Source organism: Physeter macrocephalus, chromosome 17, assembly GCF_002837175.3.
Source record: "Physeter macrocephalus isolate SW-GA chromosome 17, ASM283717v5, whole genome shotgun sequence".
In the NCBI taxonomy this organism is placed as follows: domain Eukaryota; kingdom Metazoa; phylum Chordata; class Mammalia; order Artiodactyla; family Physeteridae; genus Physeter; species Physeter macrocephalus.
In genome coordinates, this window is record NC_041230.1 from 35557641 (window position 1) to 35583816 (window position 26176).

General features: G+C 42.8%; 1 protein-coding gene and 1 long non-coding RNA gene across 18 annotated transcripts in view; one reads left to right on the forward strand and one right to left on the reverse strand.

Annotated features, from left to right (window-relative positions):
- Positions 1–26176, reverse strand: part of CDH11 (cadherin 11) — a 154523-nt gene that overhangs the window by 89322 nt on the left and 39025 nt on the right. The gene's annotated exons all lie outside the window — the stretch shown is intronic.
- The window catches only part of LOC114484000 (uncharacterized), a 57817-nt gene continuing 37623 nt past the window's right edge, over positions 5983–26176 (forward strand). For 5 of the 16 annotated variants that reach the window (XR_008615504.1, XR_008615506.1, XR_008615514.1 and 2 more), the window contains exons 1-6: positions 5984–6699; positions 8858–9018; positions 9263–9333; positions 13361–13512; positions 16637–19431; positions 20077–21898. This is a non-coding gene — a long non-coding RNA (uncharacterized lncRNA). Of the gene's footprint in view, positions 6700–8853; positions 9019–9262; positions 9334–13360; positions 13513–16636; positions 19432–20076; positions 21899–26176 lie in introns of all 16 variants that reach the window. The other 11 variants (XR_008615515.1, XR_008615507.1, XR_008615512.1 and 8 more) reach the window with 8 other exon arrangements.

The following is a 26176-nucleotide window of genomic DNA, read 5'->3' on the forward strand; positions in this document are numbered from 1 at the left end:
CAGCCGCTCCGCGGCACGTGGGATCTTCCCGGACCCGGGCACGAACCCGCGTCCCCTGCATCGGCAGGCAGGTGGACTCTCAACCACTGCGCCACCAGGGAAGCCCCGGAAACAGTTTTTAAAGAAGTTTAGGGATCCCTCAAAGTACAATGGCTCAGCTTAGACCTCTGCTCCCATAGGACTTTAAGGGCTGCCAGCTGCCCACAGCTCAGGGCTCCCTGCAAAATCTCGAAGGCCGGCTACTCACTGCTTGTGCAGGGATGACGCCCAGCGTCTGGCTGTAATTACGGGAAAACATCCATAAAGAGTTCCTGGGCTACAAATGGATTTGACACAGTGGCCCTTTAAATCAAACTCTTAGCATGATTATCTTTATTTCTCTTTAGTAGTTTTTCTAAGCAAGCCATGCCTTTAGAGGCACCTAATACAAAGTGACAACCTTTGCCGTTTTCCAAAGCACCGATGGGCTGGTGTAGAGAGAGTCCATTGTCACCATGGTAATTACCGCACAATACCTGATGGCCAATGGACAGTCAGGAGGCGCAGGCAGCAGCTGAATCCGGCATTGTCCGGGCCCGATAAAAAGATTAGAAGCCCTGAAAAGCCGGGGAGCGGGATCTCACAGCTCTTTTGCTGGGCCCTGAAAGGCCCATTGTGCTGTCACCATAAATTCTGGGTTCCCTGGGCACTTGACAACTGAAGCCAGTGACAATAGAATTCTTGTGTCCAACAAAACACTCCTTGTCCAGTGTCAGTCTTATCAGCCGCATTTACAAATGTCTTTCGTTGTACCCAAATAATTCCCTATTAGAAGGGCTATTGGGAGCAGAACTAAATAAATATTCACAGCCTTTGTAATATCTTTGGGAAATGAATAAACAAACAGTCATCTAGCATATGAGCAAACCTCCTGCTACTCTACATTTTATCCCTATTTCTCGCCTAAATGATGGAGTTTCGCTTTCTCCCCTTTAACACATTAACAATTGCAATACTGGAAGCTCCAGTTTTGTCACCCACTACATATCCCCAATATATATAGCCTTGGTGCCTGTACATGCATTTTTCTTTTAATTAATCTTTCCAGCAGCACTGGGCGGGGCTTGTTTTATTCCATTTCTACCTCCTAAAAGAGAAGGGAATTAAACCTCAGAGAAGTTAAATAACTTGCCCAAGATAACAAAGCTAATTAGCAGCAGAATGGGAATGCAAATCTAAATTTCCCATGCTCCCAAAGATCTGCCTTCCCACTTTGCCATGATGATTTCTCTACTGAATAATAAAGGAATTCAACATCAGAAAAGGGGGAAAAGCTAAACACATCCACTATAAAAATCACACACACACACTTAGGTCTATTTATATTGTTATAGGACCCGGGAACGCTTAGAATCGAAGGAAAATAAAAAGCCTTTCTCCAAGAGAGTATATTTTATTTTTGCCCTAAAATAGCAGCACTTTAACTTTTTATTTATTTATGTTTTTGGCGGGAGGGGGGTAAGGAGGAGGTGGCAAGCAAATAAAAATAAATATAACCCAACTTCAGGAGAATTTCTGGGATATCTACTGGGTCATTTGGAAAACTTTCAGAGAGAATTGCTGGAGTAAACAAAGCAAGTAGGGCACACACAATCACATCTGTTCTGGAACAGTATTTACCTCTGCCATAGTTTATTTAGCTTATTTGTCTCCTTACTGTGAATGAACAAATAGCTCAACATTTGACAGTATAATGCACAGGACAAGACAGAAACTTCCTTCTGGGTAGGAGCCACCTACTTCTTAGAAGGACAGCAATCTTTACGTAAAGAATTCGAGAATATTTAAACTCTAAATGGTTCCCTACCAGGTCAGGAAATGCCCGCACTGGAAGACAGAGCTTACGCATTTCTGCTTGTCTGTCCTGGCCTCACCTCCTGCCCAGGTAAGACCTGCTGTTCCCTGAGCCCGGCAGGCTAAGCACCTCTGCTCCTCCCGGCACATACTGTTCCCTCAGCTGAATTCTCCTCCCCTTCACTGTTGGTATAACTGTGGTGGAACTTTACCCTGCTCCCTGGGGTGGGCTCCGAGGGCTTGCAGATTCCGTCAGAACTCCATATTACATCTTGATTTCTCCCATGGGTAGAGTTCTTTGTTATTATGGCTGTCTGCCCCTTCCAACATTGCATCCAAGGAAGCTTTGAGCTCCTTGAAGACAGAAATCACATCTTATACTCATTTTTGTCTGGCCTGGGTCAGGCTGCTAACCCTCTAAAGGGCTTGGCCTATTGGAGAAATAGAGAAATGGTAGAGGTGAAACAGAGAACCACCATAAAACTGTATTTTTAAAATTTTGAAACACTGAAAATCTATTGCCTTTTTATCTACTTGATGTCAAATGACAGATAAAATTCCTAATTTTTTCAAAGGACTATAATAATATACTCACTTGGCCCATATTATTCAGCCTTGATAAAAGTAATATGGAGCTGTCTGCTTTGTTTTTTAAAATAGTTAAGATCGGTAAAATAGACTATCATTTTGTAAGCAACTGGCTATTAACAAGACTGGGTAACCAATAGGTACTTCCTGAGTGACTGACAGTAAATCCATGTGTTTGTACATGTACTGAGTTTGAAAAAGCGTGATCGATATTTCCCAAATACCTCTGATGCCAAGTGAAGCATTTAATCATCTTTGAGGACTTAAGGGCATGATTATAGTCACGTGCATGTGATGCTAACTCTTTCAGCTCTTCAACGCCCCCAGGAGCTGCGTGTCATGTAGACACAACTTAATCCCAACAGGTGAGATGATTTCTAACATTTACTGAGAGTTTGCAATGTGCCAGGTCCTGGGCTAAGTCCTTTCCTATAATATATAATTTAATCCTATAACAACCTGATACATCAGGTACTATGATTATATTTCATAACTAGGAAATTGAGGCACACAATCGTTGAATAAAGTTGCCCTCATTCACAAAGCCACTGAACGGCGAAGTCAGGACACAGGCAGTTTGAATCTATAGCAATTCATCCAACAGCTACACTCAACTATTTTCTCCAGACATAAATTAGGGCACTAATTTAGGGAAATAGTCCAATGATTAAAAAAAAAAAAAAAAGGATCAAGGAATGCATCACTTTACCAGGCCAGAGAGAGACAGAGAGAGAGGGAGAGAGGAAGAGAGGAAGAGAGAGAGAGAGAGCGCGAGCAAACATTGATGAAGCACCACCTCCAAATGAAATGATAACAGCAAAGACCTCTGACTATGACCCAAGGCCTGAAACAGTATCTCTAATGTTTCATCAAATCTGAGCAACTTCCATACAACCAAGAAAGCCACTTATTTGCAACTCTTCATATTCACAAAGTCAGGGAAGTATTTACACACACCACACACACACACACACACACACACACACACACACGCACGCACACAAACACTGCAGACTTGCTGCTATGTGCTAGAGATAGTCACGGCCTCCTACTATCTTCTCATAGTAAAAAGAGTAAGCTGCTGCACTGGCCATAGCAATGAGACTGATTTATGATATAAAAGGAGAGGGTTCTCTCTGAGGCCATTACACTCAGAAAGCAACAGGCTTCTCAAAATTAAGTGAGACTGTCCTTTTGCAATGTTAAATTAAATTAAGAAGCAGAAAATGTCATTTTGTTATTTGTCTCTTCTTAGACACTTACTCTGAAGATACAAGCTGTACAAATTCAAATTGTCTACAAGCTCCGCAAGGGCAAGAAGCACGAATGTTTTCTTGCTTACTGTGAAATCAGGTGGAGAGAGGCACAAACTAATGCTCCCAAATAGCTTCTGAACAAATGATCCAGTATGAGTCCCTAATACCAAAGTCCCACCTGTGTACAGGTGCCAATGAAGGTCCACACTAGGTGGTGACTTGAAATTTTCTTCAGCAACAGATGTGAATTTGGCCATAGAGAGGCTGATGCGAGCCAGCAAGTGAGTCTAGCAGGCGCTCTGCATCCTTATCACACCTCGTTAAGTACACTGGATTCATTCAGGTTCAGCAGGGGAAGTGGGCCATTAAAATGTTTCAGCTATAGTTTGCTGCATTTTATTGGTGGAATAGTATTCTCTACTTGTGTGCACCAATTTTGACATTCTTAAAGATCTTGGGAAAAATCACATGCCAATGTCAAGAATCTAATATCCTCGTAGGAAGCTTTGTCTAGGCTGTTCCCCCTGGACTCTCCTCCCAGGCAGATGTACACACACTCCCCCACCCCCCACCCCCACACACACCATCATCCCTTTCTTTCTTTTCATCTTTTAAAAAATTTTTCAAATGATTACAAGTGAAGTCCATTTTTACCAATTTCAATGATAAGAATGGAAAATGAAGAGAAAAATGGCATTGTCCACAGTTGTGTAGAGTTGGGTCATCTTATTAGACTGGGTTTAGATCATTAGTGTGGCAGTGACAGGCAAATGGTCCTATTTGTACTCAAATCAGAGGCTCTCTGAGGTCTTCCACTGCAATATCCATTTATTAAATCTCTGTCTTAAGGCTTCAGCCAAGAAAACCAGGCTGAATTTTGAAACAGGTTTTCAAAATTCAGCCTGGGCTGGATATCTAGCTTTGATATCTGGGCTTTGATATTTGTAGCTGTGTGAAACTGTAAGTGTGTAAGTTACACACACACACACACACACTATTAACACGTTGATCACTTATTTCTTAAAATATTTAAACCGCATTCCTTATCCAGCAACTTGTACAAAATTTTGACCCTGGGGACTGGGCCGGACTTGATGGGCAGTAAGGTCCTTTGCTATTCTGAGTCTACAAAATTCTGTAATTGAAAAAGTCAGTTCCCCAGCTGAAAGCAGCCCATCTCCTTCCAGCAGAGTTCTGACCGCAGTTGGGAAAACAGTGAGCTAGAAGATCTCTAGGATCTTTCCCTCTCTAATAGTGATCATGAGTTTGTGTTTTCATGGGGCAAACCTGGTATCATGATGAAGCCATCTTTAAGAGGACACTGCATGTGCAGGAGATCATGAGGGCAAGCAAAGTCTTCCTTTAGCTCCTGGGGAGACGTGTAAACACAGCCAGGTTTCACGGTCCCTGACAAGATGGTCTGGTCACCTTGCAGAAAGCCAGAAGACCCTGTCCAGGAGCCAAACCAAGTGGGCGTGTCACCCAGCAAGCAGGAAGAGAGCAGGGGGCCACACTGTGGATTAGACAGACCCTGGCAGGAAGCGCAGCCTCTGCTGGGGTGTGAACTCAGAGTACTGCCTGTTCCCAATATGGGGCTTGACTCCTCACCGGCTGCGTGACTTAGGACTGTTTCCTTACCTGTAACGTGGGCACCACAACACCCCACAGAGCCCCTGGTGGTGAGGACAAATGAGATAATACATGTAAAGTATGCTACTGTTTCTGGCACAAATTAATTGTTCACTAAACATTTGTCAACATCATCATGATCAAAAATTTATCACTTTTCTGTTATACAGACTCTATATAAAGACATACAAAAAATAGTGCAATGCCTGACACGATAGGGGCCCAACAAATTACTATTATTATTATTGGCATTAAATGACAACGAATCAGGAAGCAGAGAAGTACCTTTTCAATTACCTTTCAATCCTGATCTCAGCAAAGGGAATGTCTCCATTTGCAGTGATTCCTGAGCAAATCTCTCTTTTAACAGAAAAGGCAGTCTCAGGCTCAGGGTAGACTCAACTATATAGTTTCCTTTTAATTTTATCTATTTGGGGGTTACCTTCTATTTATGATAAGAGGTACTAGTTTGCCATCAACGATAATGATATAATTTTCTTTAAAAATATTTGAGGGAAGCAGAATGAGTCAAAGAAAATATTAAGTAAATAACAGTGTGGGTGGTGCCCAGATATTGTGAAGACAAACATGAATGACTGCAGGAGGGGGGCACTGATCCATCACGCTGCAATTATTTTATGGAAGGAGAGACTGAGGCCCCGAGTCGGAAGTGGGTAAGGAGCAGGGCCCACAGAGAACCTGCCCCAGACATCCCACAGTTTCTCTGCAGGATCCTCAATACCCAGTGTCAGATCATATGTGTGAGGGGAATGACCTTGGTTCTCTTCCAAGGGCAGAGACAGAATGACAGGAAGAGACAAATGTCAGTCCCCACCTGGTGGTGGAGGTGAGAGCAGAGTCTAGAAATCTCCAGGAATCTAGGTCTTCCTGGAGAAGAAACTAGGTTGAAAACTCACTGGGCGCAGAACCCACCCTGCCTCTCTCTACAATTCATGTCATGAATTTTACGCACATCCCATTTTATTCCAAAGGGATTTTAAGGCTGCCTGCAAAGACGCATATAGCACAGAAAACATATAGTATTGCTTTACATAACAAAAGTGAGAAAAGGAGAGATGACAGCATAAAATAATTTGAACCAAGGTTCACAGGCAGAGCTCTGGCTAAGAAGTCATACACTTGCCAGGGCTGCGTCACACAAAGGGACAGGAAAACACGATCAGGTGCAAGACCACGTGCCCACGAAGGGAGAACTGGTCCTCAGTTAGATCACAGCCATTCCAGATACTGATGCCAGATGGTAATTTATCCCATTGGTTCTCACACAGATGACCCTGCCTTAGGCAACGAGCAATATCCTGAGAGTAAACATAATGGAACTAGAATGATTTGGCAGCGCCGGCACATGGAGGACACTCAGAGTCTCTAGCAGGTAAGGGAACGAAGGGGTTGGGGGAGGATGCAGGCAGCATCTTTCTCCCAGGAGGACCTGAGAGCCAGTCCACCCTCCACACGCTGCTGCATGCTCACTCTACACCATGAGTCTGCTCGTGCCACTCCTGATTTCAAAGCATCGAATGTCCCCTTGGGTTGGCCTCTTCTGTTTCTAACAACAAGCAAGGCTGCTTTGTTCTAGGTCCTGTGCTTACATGGATCGTCACGTTAACTTGAAAATGGAGAAACGTAAAACAGAGAGGCTGAGTTAACGTACCCCAGTCTCCCAGCTTATAAGGCTTCAAACCCAGGCAATCTGACTCCAGGGCCTCCATACTCACCTCACCCTGACCCCTAGGGAAGGCCCTTCATGAGTGAGCTCAGCCGGCCTTCAGCTTCACCCGGGGCAGCTCCTTCCAGGAACTGATCTTTTTTTGCTCAACTCACCATATGATCTCACTCTTCCCTACCTTTGCTCCCGCTTTTGCCTTACACAGAATGCATTTACATCTTTTCATCTTTATAAACTTCTTGTCCTCCAAGGCCCTAGCAAAACGATTACCTTCTGATAATTCGCCTTCCTTTCCCAACTTTACACACACAGCTCATCACAGCATTATCCCTACCAGCCATTCAACCTGTCCATCAGTGTTTCTTGAGTATCTGCTATGTGCCAGATCCTGCTCAAGACCCTAGAGTACAAACATCACAGCTGCTATTTCTGCAGAGCTTTCATCCAGTGGCAGAGTTAGGATGTGAACAGAAAAATAAACAGCAAACCATTAGTGACGAATGACACAGAAAATTTAAAATGGTTTTAATCTTAGGATCCCTTTAAATCAGCTGTGATGCTCGATCAGTATTCGATGGAATGAGAGGCAGTACCTACTGCTTACAGTCTTTGTCAGCCATTCTGGCCTTAAGTCCTAGGATACCTCATTGTTTTAGGAAATAATTACATTTGTCTGCCACCCCCAATCCCTGTGAGCTTATGAAGAGCGGAAGCTCTGTTGTCTGCATTAATTACAGCTCCTATAGCACCCACTGCATGATTATCTGCATTTGCTACAAACCTTAAACACAGAGACGCAGACTTGAAGTTTGAGGGACATCACAAATCACGGGATGTAAGGGCGAAATGGAAACTCAGTGGTGATCTAATCCAGTGATTCTGTTAATTGTGTTTAGCAGAGACTGCGTAATTCCCAGATACCCCAAAGGCTACTGCAGGCTCTGGTGGGTGAGGGCAGTATGGGTGGAGGGTTCTGGGATCCCCACAGCTTCCTCCTTTCTTCTATTTAATTCACACAGGCTCTGTTTTGTCCATTTTATACATAGCAGGGTTGGGAGTAAGATTTTATTCACAAAAATCTGCATGAAATTCACAGAATCAAGAGGGGAAAAATGAATCCAGGAGTTAAATGACTCCTAGGAATTTTTACAGAACTTCATGCTGAGTGGATGTGCATGTTTAGATAGGGACAGATGCACACAACGACAGACAGATGACTAGACAGAGAGAACACATATGTGAACAGGTGACATAGTGCATAGGAAGTGGGGGTGGGCACAAGGGAGTGGAAAGAGGAGGGTATTACAACAGTAATGGGATGTACACTGAAGGGAGGGAGAGGTCTTCCTAGACCCACTGGTCCCTCACTAGAACACTGCCTTCTCCACAGCTCTCACCACTCATTCATTTATTCTTTCTTTCGCTGATTCAATAATTACATATTGAGTAGTTCTGTGTGCCAGTTTCTTTGCAGAGATAAACACATAGAATTGGGGGCCAAGTTAAGGTGAGACAGAAAGGTAGGGGGAGGGAAGAAGGATGGAAGGAAGGATGGATCTGGTAACTGCCAGGTGAGCGGGGGTCCTGACATTCCCTGCCTTCCCTCTCATGCCCGACACACGGGGACAAATGGCTTATCCAAAGCAAGCACAGAGTTACAGAGGAGGCAGGAGGGTGAGAAGAATGAAGAGAGCTCCCAAAATAAGACACGATGAAAGGAAAGGAGAGGAGAGATGACAGCATGCTTGGATCTATTAGACTGTCTATTTTTAGTGGCCTAAGGAAGATCCTCTCCAGTGACCTTGCCGAATTACGACACAAATAGGATTAATGAAAGCTCTCCCAACCTTCTCTTCCAAGTCAGCTCGTCACCAGATCACTTCTGCAGCCACATCCCCTAAAAGCCCATAACTTCCTTTAAGGACTAATCCTTACAGGGTTTTGACCTGAACGTGAGCACGTGGATTTACGTCAGCCGTTTTCTGCCTTTTCTGATGGTTTTTCCTGAAGAAGTTTAAAGACCAGGTTAGCTTTCCTAAGTACTTAGCTTTCAATGTTTATTGCTTTGGTTGTTTTGCCTGCCAGTTAAATGCTACCCATTTTCAGAAATGAGGAAAATGGTCCTGGCAATTAGGAAAATGCTTGCTTTTAAAGGCATCTTAACTATCTGAATTATTAAAAATAGGAAAAGGACCAAAAAAAATTCTGGTATTGACCAATTCCAGGCTTCTCTATGCATGTTTCAAGTGTTCTTTTTTTTTTCATTAAGGAAACAGAGCATTTGAGCTTTAACAAGCTGATGGATATGGAATAACTGACTTGAAGTACAGGACATTCTCGGTACTGCAAATCTTTTCTAATCCCGTTTTATTTCACCCAGATTCCCAATAAGAATTACATCTTTCCATTCACATAAAGCCCAAATTGCCTTCTTGTAATAGGACAATTTTTAAGTAAGACACAGTATACACCCTGCATGAAATAGCAGTCCTTCCCCAAAGCTGAAATTATGTGAATTGTAAAGCAATGTGGAAGAACATGTTGGGATATTTCAATGTGGTTCATTATGAAACACAGTCTTTACTCCAATTATGATGATGTAAAAATATTCCTGACTAAGTTGAGTACTGGAAGGGAGGAGAAAAATAAGGACAATTTGTGAGTCGGAGTGAATGAACCATGGGTGTTTTTTTCCCTCTCCTCCTCATTTCTTTATAATTTTTAAAAATATTATTTGTCCTAGACATAAATTTGTAATTTTATAGTCTCATCATGCAACTCGAAGTGTCTCTCTCGCAAGGAAGGTATGTGAGCTGGCCACACCCAAAGTGAACTAGCGGTCTAATAACTGAGATCCCTCTATCAATTTCCCGTACAGCCAAAAAACAACCCCCAAAACAAAAAAAACAAAAAAAAACCCTGTTCTGTCAAGAGGTACCAAAAGAACCAGCCAATTTATTCCAAAATAGAAACAGGAAAATAGTTTACAATACTAAATGACTGAATCATCGAAGTGTCAAATTAAATACTGATACCATCAGTTTGATTCTAAAGTACCCTGTGGTATGGAAGAATCCAAGAAGGGTGGTCAGCAACTACCAAAAAGCACGAGAGGATTATCCCTGGGGGCCCCCCTTCATTTCATCCAGTTCATTCATCCAACACACAGCTGCTGACCTCCTAGGGTGGACGTGGGAATATGCTGGAGACTGGGGACAAAGGGGTGGACAAAATTAGACCTTGCGCTTAATGAGCTTGCATCATCATCTAATTTTGGCCGCTCTAACCTCACGCCTGGATAGAATTACCCAGAAGATATCTTGAGATGTGCCACCTAGCTCAGAATAAATTAGCCAGCATCAAGGAAATGTGCTGTGATCAACACAACTGGCCTACGCATCAGGGGTGCTGAGTTCAAGCTCAGACTCTGACACTGTGTGGCCATGGGCCCTTTGCCACTCAGTTTCCGCATCTAAGCAATCAGGAGGTGAGTAAGTTGAATGTCTTAGGAAACTTGAAGCTCCATTTATTCTATGAGGCAACAGACTCATTTGTACTTCGGGTTTTCAGAGACTTCTAACTAAACTATAAACAGAGACTTCATACAATCATGTATTATATATTTGAAAGTTGCGAAGAGAGTAGATCTTAAAAGTTCTCATCACAAGGACAAAAATTTGTAACTATGTGAGGTGATTGATGTTAATTAAGTGTGGTAATCATTTTGCAATGTATACATATATCAGATCATTATATTGTACACCTTGGCCTAGTACAATGTTATATGTCAATTATATCTCAGTAAAACCGAGGGGAAAACCCTAAACTAGAAGCAGCAGAACATGGAGAAAACACAGGGCACTCTCCTGCCCACAAAAGCAAACACCTACCCAGTAGAGAAGAAAAGGAAGGAATTCAGGGAGTTGGTGACTGTAATATGCACGGGAAAGTTTTAGAGTATTATAATCCTGAGTTCAAATCCTCTGCCTTGTAATTAAATGTGTGACCTGGCGCGAATGACTCAACTCCGTAACTCTTGTCAGATTCCTCACGTGAAAAGTGGTGTGTCTCTAATGCCTAACTCACCGGGTGGCTCTGAGCAGGTAAAGAGGTGATACACTCGAGGCACTTGGCACCACTCCAAACACACAGAGGGTGCTCAATAAATTTTACCCAAACTAAAATGATGAGTTAACAGGAATATTATATATTGGAAACTCCCACTAAGACTCCCGCTAACCATGTTCACTTTTCTATCCCCAGCACCTGGCATAGGTCAGCCATATAGAAGGTGCTTTTGGTAAACAAATAAATGTTAACTCTGATTAACTCATACTGATCGGAAACTCTGACTGACAAGTATGTATATACGATTAATTAAAAATGAGAACACAGATTGGCTATTACTTTATAAATGCAGTTTGTTAGGGGGAAGTATCTTTCAAAATGAATGATAAAATGGTGTTGAAAAGGTCAGACACCGGGATACATCGACAAAACCTACATCCCATGTGGCTTCTGAGATCAGCGGAGGCAGAAGCCAAAAGGCATGAGTCAGGGACCAGTTGGAAGCATGTGCTGTCCCAGTAACTGTCCCGAATGAGCTCTTCATTCATTGAACAAACAGTTCAAACGGTCCTTTGAGTAACTCCGTGGTGCCCTTTGGCAGAAGAGAGGCAAACAGAGCTGACACCAAGAGCAGAAAATGTGAGCACCCGGGCTTGAGAGAAAGTGCTCCAAGTAGAAAATGAAAGGAGATGGACACAGGGAAAACAGCAAGCCCTTTAACTATTCTTCGATACAAAGCAACGGGACTGCTGTCCAAAAGCAAAATCCCAACATAGCAATGGAAAACGCCAGCCTTCATTCAGACAGCTGCACAACACACACACACACACACACACACACACACACACACACACACCCGGATGTACATGTGTCCACACACATGAATACATATATGTATCCACATGCAGAAATACACACCCCAAGGAGGCAGAAAGGACTCTAAAATAAGAGTCCACTTTGAATCACAGTGAACCAGCCGTTATGATCCATTTATTATGATGAGTAAAGGGGAACATAGTGGCTCCCTGTAAGTAGGTCAGGCACCAATTGGTAGTCAACTCCACAGACCCAGGAAGGTTTAATGAGGAGGAGACCAGACAAAGACAGAGATGGAAAGAGTGCCCCAAGTGCATGTCCCCAGGCACCACAATCTGGCAACGGGGCCCAGCCCACGCCAGTTCTCTCACAGCTGGGCCAAAACAAACTTTCGGAAACTCCTAACATAGGATCAACAGTCCAGGCTGAGCCTTGAGCCTTGGCTCTGGCAGCAGCAACGCCCAAGCCAGAATTAAAAACAAACCCTGAATCATATGGAGGTCAGGACGTGAGTAGCAGCTACAGAAATAGCGCACAGCATACAGAGAGGTACGGAGGGGACAGCTGCAACAGCGTGGGCAAGGCATAAATAAAACGGCACTGAGCTTGTGTCCACAAAAGCCAGTTCCCTTTGCTGGGATCTCTGTGCCACTATTCCTGTCCCTCATCCAGGCTGGCCAGTGTCGCTGGCACCTTCCCCCCCCCCGAGGCTGGCAGACGGAGAGGCCAGGCGCGTTAAATCCAGTGCCTACTCACTCCACCATCACGAAGGTCACCGAGCAGCAGCTGCCACCTAGAGTCTTCCTTGAGAGGCAGGATTCGGTGGTGAAAATGCCATCTCCAAGGCACCTTCCCTCCTCGATCTTAGGACACCTCCTGTAGGGACACCAAAGTCTGCAGGGCCATGAGAGGGTGCAGCCCAGCTTTGTACTGGACAGCCCAGAGAGGCAGCCTCCCAGGACAGCCAGAGAGGCGGCCCCGATCCCTGGCACTGCTGGCAGCCCTGAGAATGAGCCACTGTGGCGAGACACACACCCACTGCTAATGAGTTCCACACAGACACCAGCCGGAGAGGCAAGAGCAGGGGCTGTAGCAGAAGCAAAGACGGGGCGGGGCAGGGCCACATGGGGCCAGCTTGGGCTCACAGGTGCTGCCAGCAGAGCAAGGGGGACCCTGAAACATTTGTCTTCCCTCCAGCTAAAAAGCGTCTTCTCCCCAACCCACTCCTGGCTTAATTAAAAAGAAAATGGCAGTCAAAATTTTATGGACATTTTTAAAAGGCAACTACTATCGTCTATTATTCTCATTTCATTGTTTTATTAAAAGAGCATTTTCACATAAAAAAATGTAAAAAGGGACATTTTCAAAATAAAAAGACACTTGGCAACCTAATACTTGCACACTGAAGGAATAAAAGCGTGCATAAATTTGCTTTAGAACTTTGAATACCATATAAATTCATTTCTCACTATTTTCTTTGTAGATCTGTAAAGCAGTAAAGAGAGCAGTCTCTGGAGCGAGTTGCCTGGATCTGAATTCGTCCTCCTGTAGTTACTACTAACCGGACAACCTCAGACAAGCTACCTAACTTCTGTATCCCTCCATCTCCTCATCTCTAAAGTGGAGATAAAAACGGTACCTCCCTCATAGGGTTCTTGTAAAAATTAAATAAGTTCATTCATGTAACGCACTTAGCATACAGCAAGGCCTCGATAAACGTTACCTACTTACTTTGATCATTATCATCATCATTAGTATGATCTATGCTCGGCAGTCGAACCGAACTCGGAACTTAAATGTTCAGCTTATAATGGTACATTCTTTGAGTATAATTACAGTTATGGAAAATCCAATAATATAGAGGTATGCAGACCAAAATAGAAACAACTCAATGCAATTTCTCTTGCTGAAAATTCAGACTATCTAGAGAAAACAAGAAATCAAAGCTCCCAGACCTTCTCGAGCTTTTTTCCTGCCCTCTCCCCCAAGGATCCAGAAAGGAGAATACTGCAGATGTCCAGCTACCTTTAAAATTTAAAAAAAATATTTTTAAAATATTGCATTAAATAATTGCTCATGTTGATCACTGCATTTGGGGTCACTCAAAGTTTAGACCCTGTTGAGTGACTCCCCCACTTCATCCTGGCCCTGGCCTTGGCTGGGAGGTACTGGGCAAGTCACCTGGGGACAGTAGTAGAATGTAGTTCTGCTCCGGCAGGTGTGGGCGAGGGGGCCGAGGCCCTGCATATCTAATAAGAGCCCAGGTGATGGATAGGATGCTGCTGAGGCTTGGGTCACTTGGGAAAGGAAGTAAACACCTGAGCTTCATTTTGGTGTGTCTCTCTGATGTCATGGTCGTTTTCAGACAACTTGGAAATTCTTTCATTATTCATGGGAACCTCTGTTGTTAAATCTGCTGCTAAGTCCTTGGACCCAGGGGCAGGGAACATTCGTTGTTTTGTTTTGTTCTAAATCAAACAAATAGAATAAAGCAAACACCCATTGACTTCTGGTGACTGCCCTTTGGGGAGTTCATTTAACTTTCTATTTCCCTTGTTCCTCTGCCTGGCTGTGGAAGCAGGGACAGGAATGTCACAAAGGACAGGATGGGGGTGTGCATCAGTTAGCACTGCAAAAACACCCAGGCTCCACAGGGAATAAGTTGCTGATGACAGTAATAAAGCAGCACTAGTTCGACATGCCCGGATTCACTCTTTCACTGCCCTTCAATAAAATTCCAGGGAGGAGCAAGAACACAGGAGCTTTGGACTTAGCAACCTGGGGTCCAGGTGACGGTTCCTTCACATATTAGCTGTGTGACCTCAGGCATGTGACTTAACCTCTCTGAACCTTCTTTTTTAAAAATTTGGAATGTGATCCTAATGGTGTCTACCTTATAGGATTGTTGCTGTGAGATAATTCACATAGATTTATGTGCGATACATGAAAAATAACATTACTTTTCTTGAAGTCCAAAAGAAGCACCCAAGCAGTTGAACATTAATAAGAAGCTCCCATGGATGTACCCTTGTGTGTAATTTTCACCTCTGTTTCCAAGTCCAACCCTGTGTCAGAATGTGTGTGTTCAAAATAGTATTTTTCTGTATAAGCCTTTCCTAATTGTTATACAGAATAGTGCAAAACTTACTATGGTGATAGTAAAGCATCTTCCACCCTTGGGTGGAAGAAATGGTTAATATATTTTTTATTAAAATGCATGTACCTGGAAATATCCTTTCAAAAGGAAGAAAGCACCCCTAAACACACACACACACACACACACACACACACACACACACACACACACACACACAGAGTTTACCATTCTCCTCCCTCGTATCCCACACCCTCTAGCACAGAGCACTGTGTCCTACACATGGTGGATCCTGGCAAACACGAGCAGACTGATTTCACAGAAGGAAAAGCTTGTGTGTCTGGTGATCTGCTCATCTCTTCACCATTTGGGGGGTGTGTTCTGCCAGACTGGCCTGCCAGCCTCACTAGACTAAAAAGGATGGAGAAAAGAAGACTGGAAGAAATGGCTGTCAGCCATGCCTTTAATTTTCACCAAGGTCTGGGACAGAATATCAGACAAGCTTGCTTGTCTCTGAATGAGACATAGCAACTCAGGCCGAGGATTATAAGAATCCACATGTGACAGTGGCCACTCTGCAGCACTGTCCAAAAGCCCTTACCCACTCTCCTGTGGGGGGAGGGGGACGCTTCATCAAATCCTACTTATCGGACCATCTGTGCCCCTGCCCATGTAAACAAGCCCCTCTGCTCTCATTCAAGCATTGTTGCAAATTTCCCTCTTCTGGACACTATTGCTCCAGGCTGTGGGCCACTGCAAAGAACCTTTCTTCCTTCAGGGATTTCTCTGTCTAAACAGGATTTATGATGATCCTTTGGCACGGATCTTTGAATCACTGGCTTTCACAGTATAGCTAAAAGGGTATTTCAGGAGAATCTACCTCTAACAAGCAATACAGCCCTGCAGATTTATCTCTCTTGATGAAACGGGCACAGCCCAATGCTCCCAGGATACTGTCCCTGGACAAGGTGCTACTGCAAAGCCAGTGTAGACCGCGTGGCACTGAATGGACCAGCTGTGTCCCAAATAGCTGTGTGACCTTGAGGCAGCTGTTTAACCTCTCTGAACAAGCGGTCTCCTCTATAAAATGGACACGATTAGGGGACTGTCATGAAGGTTAAATTGTTGCTGTGAGATAATTCATATATATGTACTTTTGTGTGATACACAAACAATACCTGACCTTTCCCAAGGTCCAAAAAAAGCACCCAGGAAGTTGAACATTAATAAGAAGCTCCATGGATATACACTTGTTTGTGATTTGCCCCTATTGCAGTCGAGCGCCCGGTTCGTGGTGGGGCTCAGCACACAGTACCTAATAGTTTTGGTAAGGGAGGTGTGCCGGGAGAGAAAGGGCATTGACTGACTGCCTAGAGCTCTGCCTTTGAGAAAGGCTATGAGTCCCTGATCCCAGGCAGGATTAGTTCTCCTGTGCCTCCGAGAATTTGCCAACAAGCTGCCTTCCCCCTGGAGGTACGGTACTTGCGTTTCAGCTAGAGGAGCACAAATCCTGCCTCACCACTCCAGCGCTTGTTGAGCTCAAATTTCATTTGTACCAATTCTAGACAATTTTCTGTGATTTATCGCCTACAAACCCCTCTTCCAATTCCTGTATCCCGGCTTGAAAGGCGTGACTGTCTTTGCTTCTTCTTTTCTCTTTTACAGGGTGATGCCGACAGACCGAAGAAGAAAACCCTCCTTCTCTGGGGCTCGCTGAGCTGCTTTTCCACCTGGAGAAGTAATCAACAACCTCCAGCAATGGCTCACAGACTGAACAAACGGAGGATGGGTGGAGAAAAAAAAAGAGAGAAGAATAGCTCCCTCTGATCCAGCCCATCGTGGGAGAGTGTGGTATTTCTAATCCTGCAGACACTGGGAAAGAGAGCTCTGGTCAACCCCATTTTTTAAGGGGCAACTAAGACTCAAGAGAGTCTAACCAATCTCCAACAGGCATCTAGGGGGTAATCAGGAGCATAAATGGGACCCAAGCCTGCCTGACTGCACATTCCGTACACTTTCCATAACACCACGTTATTTCTAAGTGGAAAAAAATATCCCATAGGCTCTTATTCCTCAGCAAACACTCTATGCAAAGGTCACGAAGAAGTAAAGCCACCGGCAGGTGTAACTTCCGACTCTACCATTCCAGCATCTGAACACCTGAAAATCACTTAATCTCTTTAAATGTCAGTTTTCTTATCTGAGGAAAAAATGGGTATAAGCATCTTTATTGATGATTACACAGGGGTAAAATGAGATAATGGAGCAAAGAGCCTGGCACGATACAGAAGTTCATTACATGTGTGTACTTCCTTTCTTGGCTCCAGAAGAAAATGATTTTTTTTTTTTTTTTTTTTTACCGTAAGGTGCCTGTGGCAGAAAAGTGAAATTTTAATTTAAAGAGGATAATTAATAACAATGAAACTGAAGCTATTGCATAGGCTAATTATTCATGTGGTACTCAAATGCAAAAACACAATGGCAACTGAGAAAAGAAAGGAAAAATAAAATTAGTAAATGTTACATCTCACCCACACAGTATCCTAACAAGTTTCTTGCAGTCAAGACAATGAAAAAAGTGAATTATGAGGTACCTTAAAAGGAACTGGACAGGTTTTTACAATCAACACAACAACCTTAAAGGAGGAAATCCTTTTAAATTAAATATTAAGTCATTACACAGCTATAGAACTCAGCAATATCAAGCTTCCCACATATTTGATGGGACAGATAAAACAGCTTTAACATTATATAGTTCACTCTTCTATTCATCTTCAAGACTTTGCAGCATCTTACCTCTTCCTATCAAGGATAAAGCCTACTCTTCTCAAATATTTTCACTTCAATTTATGTTGGCCAGAAAAGCATCTGTACGTTCTCTGTGTGCTTAACACCCACGTCCACATCATTCACAGGTACGGAAACACAGAGACATTTAGTTCAAGTGTTTCTGAAGCAGAAGGTGGCAATTATGTTGATCCTCTGATTCTCGGACTATAATCACTTGCTTGAAAAACCCCCACCCCCAGGAGATGCATTATCACTGAAAGCAAATTATGGCGTCGTCTGTTCATTCTTCTGGAAATCTCTTCCATGTCTATCCCTAGATATAAATATAGATATATATTCTGACAATATATAAAGGTCAAAGGAATCTCCCCAACACTGAGAGTGAAATCAAGGGAGCTAAATCTGTGATGGTGTTTGTCTACAAGACTCCACAGTTTCTTGCCCTCACTTTGCTGTTTCCATGTGTAGAAAAACAATTCACAGACCCCTGCTATGGAATAAATATGAATATATTTATTGAGCTCAAAACCTCCGCCTTCTGCTTGAGACATGTGATACATCAGTGTTCCTGGTGGCAGCAGGAGCATTTAATATATCAGTGCGGATAGAATACCTTCAGTATTAGCATCAGCAAAAACACTGCAGTTGTCCCTTGGTATCTGAGGGGGACTCGTTCCAGGAACCCCACCTGCGGATACCAAAATCCATGGATGCTCAAGTCCCTTATATAAAATGGTGCAGATTTTGCATATAATCTACAGACACCCTTCTATATGCTTTAAATCATCTCTAGATTACTTATAATACCTAATATAATGTAAATGCTATGTAAAGAGTTGTAAATACAACGTGAATGCTATGTAAATAGTTGCTGGCATGCAGCAAATTCAAGCTTTGCTTTCTGGAACTTTCTGGAATTTTTTTCCAAGTATTTTTGATCTGCAGTTGTTTGAATCCATGAATGCAGTGGATACAGAGGGCTAACTGTGTTTCATATTATGCTATTACCCTAATAAAGGGATAGAGAGTCCCCAGAGGAAACCATGGACTCTCCCATTGAAGTACAGTTGTAAAAAATCCCCTGTCACACTGGAAGAAACAGATATTTTCTTCAAGAACTTCCCAGAAACTTTATAGGATGGTGTTATCAGTCTCAAAACGTAAAGAATTCTAATCTAACAGACATTTTGATGAACAAGCCGTCAAGCATTTATCAGCTGCTGCTTCCTGCTGTACTTTGCACTAGAGATCATGAGGTAGGTAAGCAGTGAATGCTCCTGTGGTGGGATCCTAGAATCAGCCACTCAGAGGGAGTTCAGAGCCTCTTAGCACAGGGGAGAAAACTGAAGGAACAAAGCAAAACTATCAATAATACCATTTGGGGAATCTGTGGCAGAGGCTAAATGAGAAGCCTCTGTGGCAGAAGCCCAGGGCTTCTGACTGCCTAACCACAAGCAAAGTGTTATCCAGCCACTCTTTGTCTCCAAGCTTAAAAACAATTTCAAAATGAACACCCATATGTGTATAAAAAGTGATATCACCCCATTCCAGCACGCCTGCATTTATTCCTAAACTAGGAGTGGTCTGAGTCATGAGAAGTTACAGAAGTAGCCAGCCTCATGAATTCTGATAAAGCCTTTCACGTGCAGGGGCATGGTGAATTCATTCAGGTAGGCACTCTGACTGAGCATGCTCTGTTTTTGTTTTTGTTTTTTTTTTAAATCTTGAGAAAGATTATATTTCAAAGTTACAGTAATCAAAATAGTATTACTCTATTTTTGAGTAAATTTAAATTTAGACTTACCCTAACTAGTCACTAATCTTTCTTTTCTTAGTTCTGCGTTTTGTTTCTTTTACTTTTTTTCTTTTTTTAACATCTTTATTGGAGTATAAGCATGCTCTGTTTACTAGGTGCTGGGGATACAATGGCATGTACTATAGGTCTCTTCGCTGTCTGTACGAAGTCTACAATCTAAGTAGTGATCACTAATAGATAACCAGGAGGAAGGAACAGCTGCTATAGGAAGAGTTGCTCAGGAATAGCCTCTCCAACAGATTTATTGAAGGCTGGGAAGCCTTGAAGGACAGGGAAGAGTTAACGATGGGAAAAAAACAGTATTTTTAAGTATGGCATTTTTTTTCCTACCGTGGTTTTCTTTGAATTTTATCATAGAGAAAACACTGTTTTTTACCCCCTCCCCAAGATGTTTTCTGAAAAGCATTTGTACATATATTTATATGTATGCTTTTACTTTGATTTGTGTTACAAAATTTATCTTACTCTGTGTGTGTGTATGTGTGTCTTTCCCAATCAGCATTCAGCTGTGAGTCTTCCAGACTCTGTGATTAGGTTTTGATGCTTAAACTCCTAAGCACGGCCTGAAAATGGAAACCCTTCTACAGCCTGGCGTCTCTTACCTTTCTTGATTCAACTGAGCCCTGTGCCTTGCAAAGTGCATGGTCCAGTCACACCAGATCAATTTCATCCCTTCAACATGCCAGGTATGTTTATGATTCTGTCATTTGCACAACACATGCTCCTGGAGGTCCCCAAATGAACTTCTTTCCCTTTTCCACGGGGCAAATTATGTCCCAGTCTTTAAAATCCATCTCTTTTCTCCAGCTTTCTCTGCCTGACTCATCAAGTGGAATTAACTGATCAATCTCCTGGAAACCCTTCTTTCCTTTGTATAATTCTCAACTCACATTGCATTATGATTATCAATTCAGTTCTTAGGTTTTATTTATTGATATTTTTAAGTTACCAGATAATGCATACTCAGTGTCAAAATTTGGAGAAATAAAATGTGTAAATGAGAAAATAAACATTTCCTTCCACTAGTTTCCCCTATTTTTAAACACAATTGAGATCTTTCTTCTACTGCACCTGACCTCACAACTGCTAAACATTCTTCGGGAACCCTCTTTTAACAGTAGTGTAATTGCCTGTCAGGATGGACAACAAATTATATAACCATTCAACCTCCTACTGTTGAGCTATTCAGTAGTTTTAATTTTTTCTTATTATAAGGAACAATGCAGCAAACTTAATTGTGCATGAATCTCTGTCCATATACCTGTGTATTCTCTTAGGAGGGATGCTTACAAGTAAAACTGCTGGGACAAAAGAGATGATATTTTAGAGCTCTATGTACGTATTGCAGATTATTCCCCAGAAAATATGTTTTAATTAACACACCCACCAGTAGGGTGGAAATGGCCATTACACTCCTCTGTCCCGTCATGGTAGCAACTGCTCCACCCATATATTTTTGTAAAAGGTGTAAATGCATAGTTGCTTCAATTTCTCTTTCTTTGAATAGCAACACAGTTGAATTTTTCATATGTGTGTGTGTGTACAGTCATACATACAATTCTGGGAACTGTATGATTAGGTCTTTCCCCTCTTTTCCATTGGGGTGATGGTATTTTTTTCTTATCCACTTGCAAGAGCTCTTTATTCAAATATTAAAATACTTCTTTAGATCATATTAGTTTTGAGTATGTCCCAGATTTGCTCTTTAGTCCTAATTTTGCTTATGATTTTTTAAAAAATATATTTATTTATTTATTATTTATTTTTGGCTGTGTTGGGTCTTCATTGCCGCACGCGGGCTTTCTCTAGTTGTGGCGATCAGGGGCTACTCTTCGTTGCCGTGCGCGGGCTTCTCATTGCAGTGGCTTCTCTTGTTGCGGAGCACGGGCTCTAGGCGCACAGGCTTCAGTAGTTGTGGCACGCGGGCTCGGTAGTTGTGGCTTGCGGGCTCTAGAGCGCAGGCTCAGTAGCTGTGGCGCACGGGCTTAGTTGCTCTGCGGCATGTGGGATCTTCCCGGACCAGGGCTCGAACCTGTGTCCCCTGCATTGGCAGGCGGATTCTTAACCACTGTGCCACCAGGGAAGTCGGCTTATGATATTTTTGATGTACAAAAGTTGGCAGTTTAATTTGTCCATTCTTTACTTTGTGATTTTTTTTTTTTCCTTTATGGTTGTTTCTTCACATGCCTGGCTCCCGGATGTACCATGACCTCCATTAGGACAGGTGTCCTACTTTATTCATCTTTGTATCTCCAGCACTTTATGGAATGGCAGAGCCCGGGATATAATCATTCCTCCATAAATCCTTGCCGGATAGAATGGTATTGTATTTTCTTAGTAAAACTCATCTCTCAAATGATTTGCTTTTATATACGAAAATGCATATATATATAATTTTTATATATTGAATATATTTCATATTGGATAATACTGCAAATACACGGCTCTCTGTATTCACTATTCTATTATTTCTCTTAAATACTTAAATTGATCCATCAAACTAAATAGCCTAAAAATTGATTTGAAAATTTAATGGTATTGCAAAGATGAGCCACTCAGTATAATAGTAATGCTAGGATGGGTCACACAAGATAGGTAGGGAGAGTATCCGCTATCGATTGCAATACAATAGAGACGATCAAAATGGTGGATGACTTTGTCTCTCAGAGTAGAATGTTATCTGCTAGATCAAAACCCAGAACAACCCAAAGGGAGCCTGGGCATTTTTTTTTTTTTTTTTTTTGTATTCTCCAAACCATAAAGGCATCGCATCACTCCAAAATCTTCACTCTGAATATATTCTGAAGTAAAACTTGATTTCAAATAGCTGTATAGCTTACTAATGTGTTCTGAAATCAATTTGTGTTGAAAACATAGATGTGACTTGTAGTGTGAACACAGAATGGGTTCAAGGAAATGTCACACAAAGTCCATGTAGCATTCCCGACAGGGAGGGGAACAAAGAAGAGAGAGGTGCTGATGACCCGCTCTGGTCCACGCACCACGCCCAGCACTTGCCCAGGGCTGCTGCTTCCCATTTCAGTGGGAGTTCACCTAACAGCCTCTCCCCTTCCCACTCGGATGAGGTCCCACTCAGAGGCTGCGGACAGGAGATCCCCACCCCCTGGAGGAAACCACAGGGCTGCTTGTCCACCCACATCCTTTTCAAGAAGGTTCAGCTTCCTGGGCCATGCCAGCTTAAATTCCTTCCAGTGGCACCCTGACATCTGGCCAGGTTCCCAGCTCCACTGTCTGCCCAGGTGACAACTGGGAAACTCACCCTTTAACAGGTAACAGCTGTGTAGAAAGGAAGAGGCAGGGACATAGGCCTCACCCAGGGTGCTATGCTGCCAATAGGACTGTGTAGACCAGTGAGCCCCTCATCATGAGAGGGGGAAGAGTTGGTTAGAAAAAAGTGCTAGGCAGTGTCTGAGCACAGGTGAGGAGCATGCAAACCATACCCCCGGACAGTCACAGGAGCCAGCCTGGACCTGACACTCTACTTTCCCCCAACATCCACACCCAAATCGTGGCTCTGGCCCCTTCTTGCCTCCACCTTAATGTGAAATGAAAAGCCCAGATTTAACTGAATGTCAGGAAAAAGAGGCCCTCTGGGGAGAAAGAATTATTTGATTATAAACTTCTAGCATCATCTTCTTATATCCATTCATTTAGTCATTTATTCATCCACCCATTCATTCAAAGCTTAACACCCAATTAAAGGCAGGATGCACAGTGGATAACAGAATGGATTTTAGCATCAGGAAGGTCTGAGTTTAGTCTAGAGTCAACCCACCATCAGCTTGGATGTTTTGGACAGGCCACTTAACTGTGGTAAACCTCATTTTCTTCACCTACCACACAGGATAGGGGCACTGCGGGGGGATCAAATGAGAAGGCACACAAGGGGCACATGCAGTAGAGCGTGGCCCATAGTAAGTGTTCCTTAAACAGGAGATACTTTTTTAATAGGAAAGAACACCGTATATTTGTAGTGAATGTGTCTCCCATGAGCACTGTTCCAAATGACTTGATCCTGAAAAACAGCTCTGGGAGATCTTACTTTTTCTATTTTGACAAGTAATACACTGAAGCCCCAAAACTTTGAGTGTCTCGCTTGAATTACCCAGCAGCTACTTTTCAGATTTGGAGTTTGTGTCCAGTTTTGTCTCACTGCCAAGCCTGTGCTTTTTCCAGGGTACCAGGCTGCCTGGTTCAAATCTAGGCAGTGCGATGAAGGAAGAGTGAGAGACAGTCTTTCCTCACTTCCTAGTGAGAGAGGACATGGGAACCAATCACAACCCATGATTATGCCCAACGTGATAAGTTTCATACTGAGCCTAAGCAGCACAGGAGCACTGGCTGACCTTATGAGGTGGTTGATATCAGGGGGTCACACTGGTCTCGACTCATTTGATAAATTGGGTCTTAAAAGCTGAGAAGAGTGTGTCTAAATGGCAAGAATGGTAAAGGCTGGCTGTTAGGTGTAAGGCATTCCAGGAGAATGGAAAACCTGTATCGTACCTTTCCCATTCAGACCATACTGGCACCCAAATTGTAGCTGAGGCAGGCTTCTCTTTATACAGATGTTCTCACAAATCAATGGCCAGGGGATGATAGAATTGGCATATCAACATCCTGCAACCCCTTACAAAGGATCTAGGCACTGGCATCAATGGTGGCTAGCATCACAAAAAGAGAAATTACAGACATTATGTGCCTCCTGGGGGAAGTACACACCACCAACCTAGGAAGTAGTCTTAACAATGAATAAAATAAACACAAAAATTGAATCTGAATCTGGTTAAGACTCTCATCCAAGATCCAATTTTCAGAAGATTAAGAGGACTGAGGGAAACTCTACAGCAATGGTTCTCAACTGGAGGCAATTTTAGCCCCAAGGTGCATTTGGCAGTATCTGGAGATGATTTTGGTTGTCACAGCTGGCAAGGGGATGCTATTGGCATCTAGTGAGTAGAGCCCAGGGAGGCTGCTAAACATCCTATAACGCTTAAGACAACCCCCACAAGAAAAATTATCCTGCTCAAAGTGTCAGTAATGCTGAGTCTGAGAAACCCCGTATTATAGGATTATTCCATTTCTTCAGGGAGTGATGGAAGCACTTACAGATTAAAATAAACTGGAAAGGACTACGTAAAGATAACAAAAGAAAAACAGGCAACATTAAATTACAGTGTCTGGGGACGCTCACATTGGCAATGAGAAGGTGATCACCATACAAGTCAGAAAAGTGGTCACGCTTACGCGGAGGGAACGTCCTGCATGTTTCTCCCTCCTCACAGGGATGGTGGCTTAGAGATGCTCACCTTGGAACGATGCACTTGGCTGTACAACTGTCTTTGTGTTTTCTGTATTATATCTAACAAGAACAGAGTTTAACATTATATTAACAACAAAATAAAAAGCCTTTCTTTTCTCACTTTGTCTAGGAGTTAATTAGCTTATAGCTACAGACTTTTAAAAAGTCACTGATTCATCCAAGTGCATAATTTCTTTTTCCATGTTTCTCACAGGTACTTAAAAAGTTATTTCTAACCTTGTCCACCCCTGTTGCTTATTTCTAGGGAACACCAGCTAAAGTCGCCCACAGTGTTACAGCAGCGAGCAGAAGAATTAAGCATAGGTGCCCTGAGGTCAGACAACCTAAACTGTCAGTCCGTTCCACCGTAGTCAGTTTACCCAAGCTCCCTGACTTGGGTTCCTTCTCTGTAAAACGAGATAAGTACCTCCTACCTTCCTCATGGGGTTGTTGGGAGTATCAGACAAAGAATTTTGCTCGTACTAATAAGCATAATTATCATAAACAGTATTATCGTAAAGATTATCATAAGCAAAATAAGATATCTAGATTATCTTAAGAATATAGTATATAACTAGATTCTGAAAATAGCTCCTTTTGTAAAATTTAGCTCTTGATTAATTGCACACGTGTCTATTCAGCAAGCGCTGAACATGTGCTGAAACCAGTCCTGGAGGCTGGGGATGCAGACAGGTCCAGTCTCTGTCCTCTCATCTTTCATAGGAAGATCTGAGATTCTATTGCTGCGTAGATTCACTCAGTTCCGGTCTTTTATTACTGAAACTCACCACTTTTAGGCACTACAATTACTTCCAATTTAAAATGAGGGAACTAAAGACCAGAAAACTGCAATGCATATCCATGGTTACAGGTCTTCTGACATTCTTTGGGCGCTTGCTGATTACCGGGCCCTCAGCAAAGCCCTTTTCACTCGCTGCCTCAAAATCGCCATGTGAAAGAAAGGAACTCTCATTATATCTGTTTCAGATATGAAAAGTAAGGCTGCCAGATAATCTTGAGCGTTCCCCAAAGCTGCACAGCTGGTACATGTCAATACTAAGATTCAACTGAACCAGCTTCAACTTAGGAGCCTGTCTTCTAATTTAAAACCCAGTGGGTCTTGTCAGACTAGCTGGGGGCTACTTTTTTTTTTTTTTTTTTAAAGGTTTGAAACAAACTCTTTAATTTTTATTTTTATTTTTTTTTAAATGTATTTATTTATTTATGGCTGTGTTGGATCTTCGTTTCTGTGCGAGGGCTTTCTCTAGTTGTGGCAGGC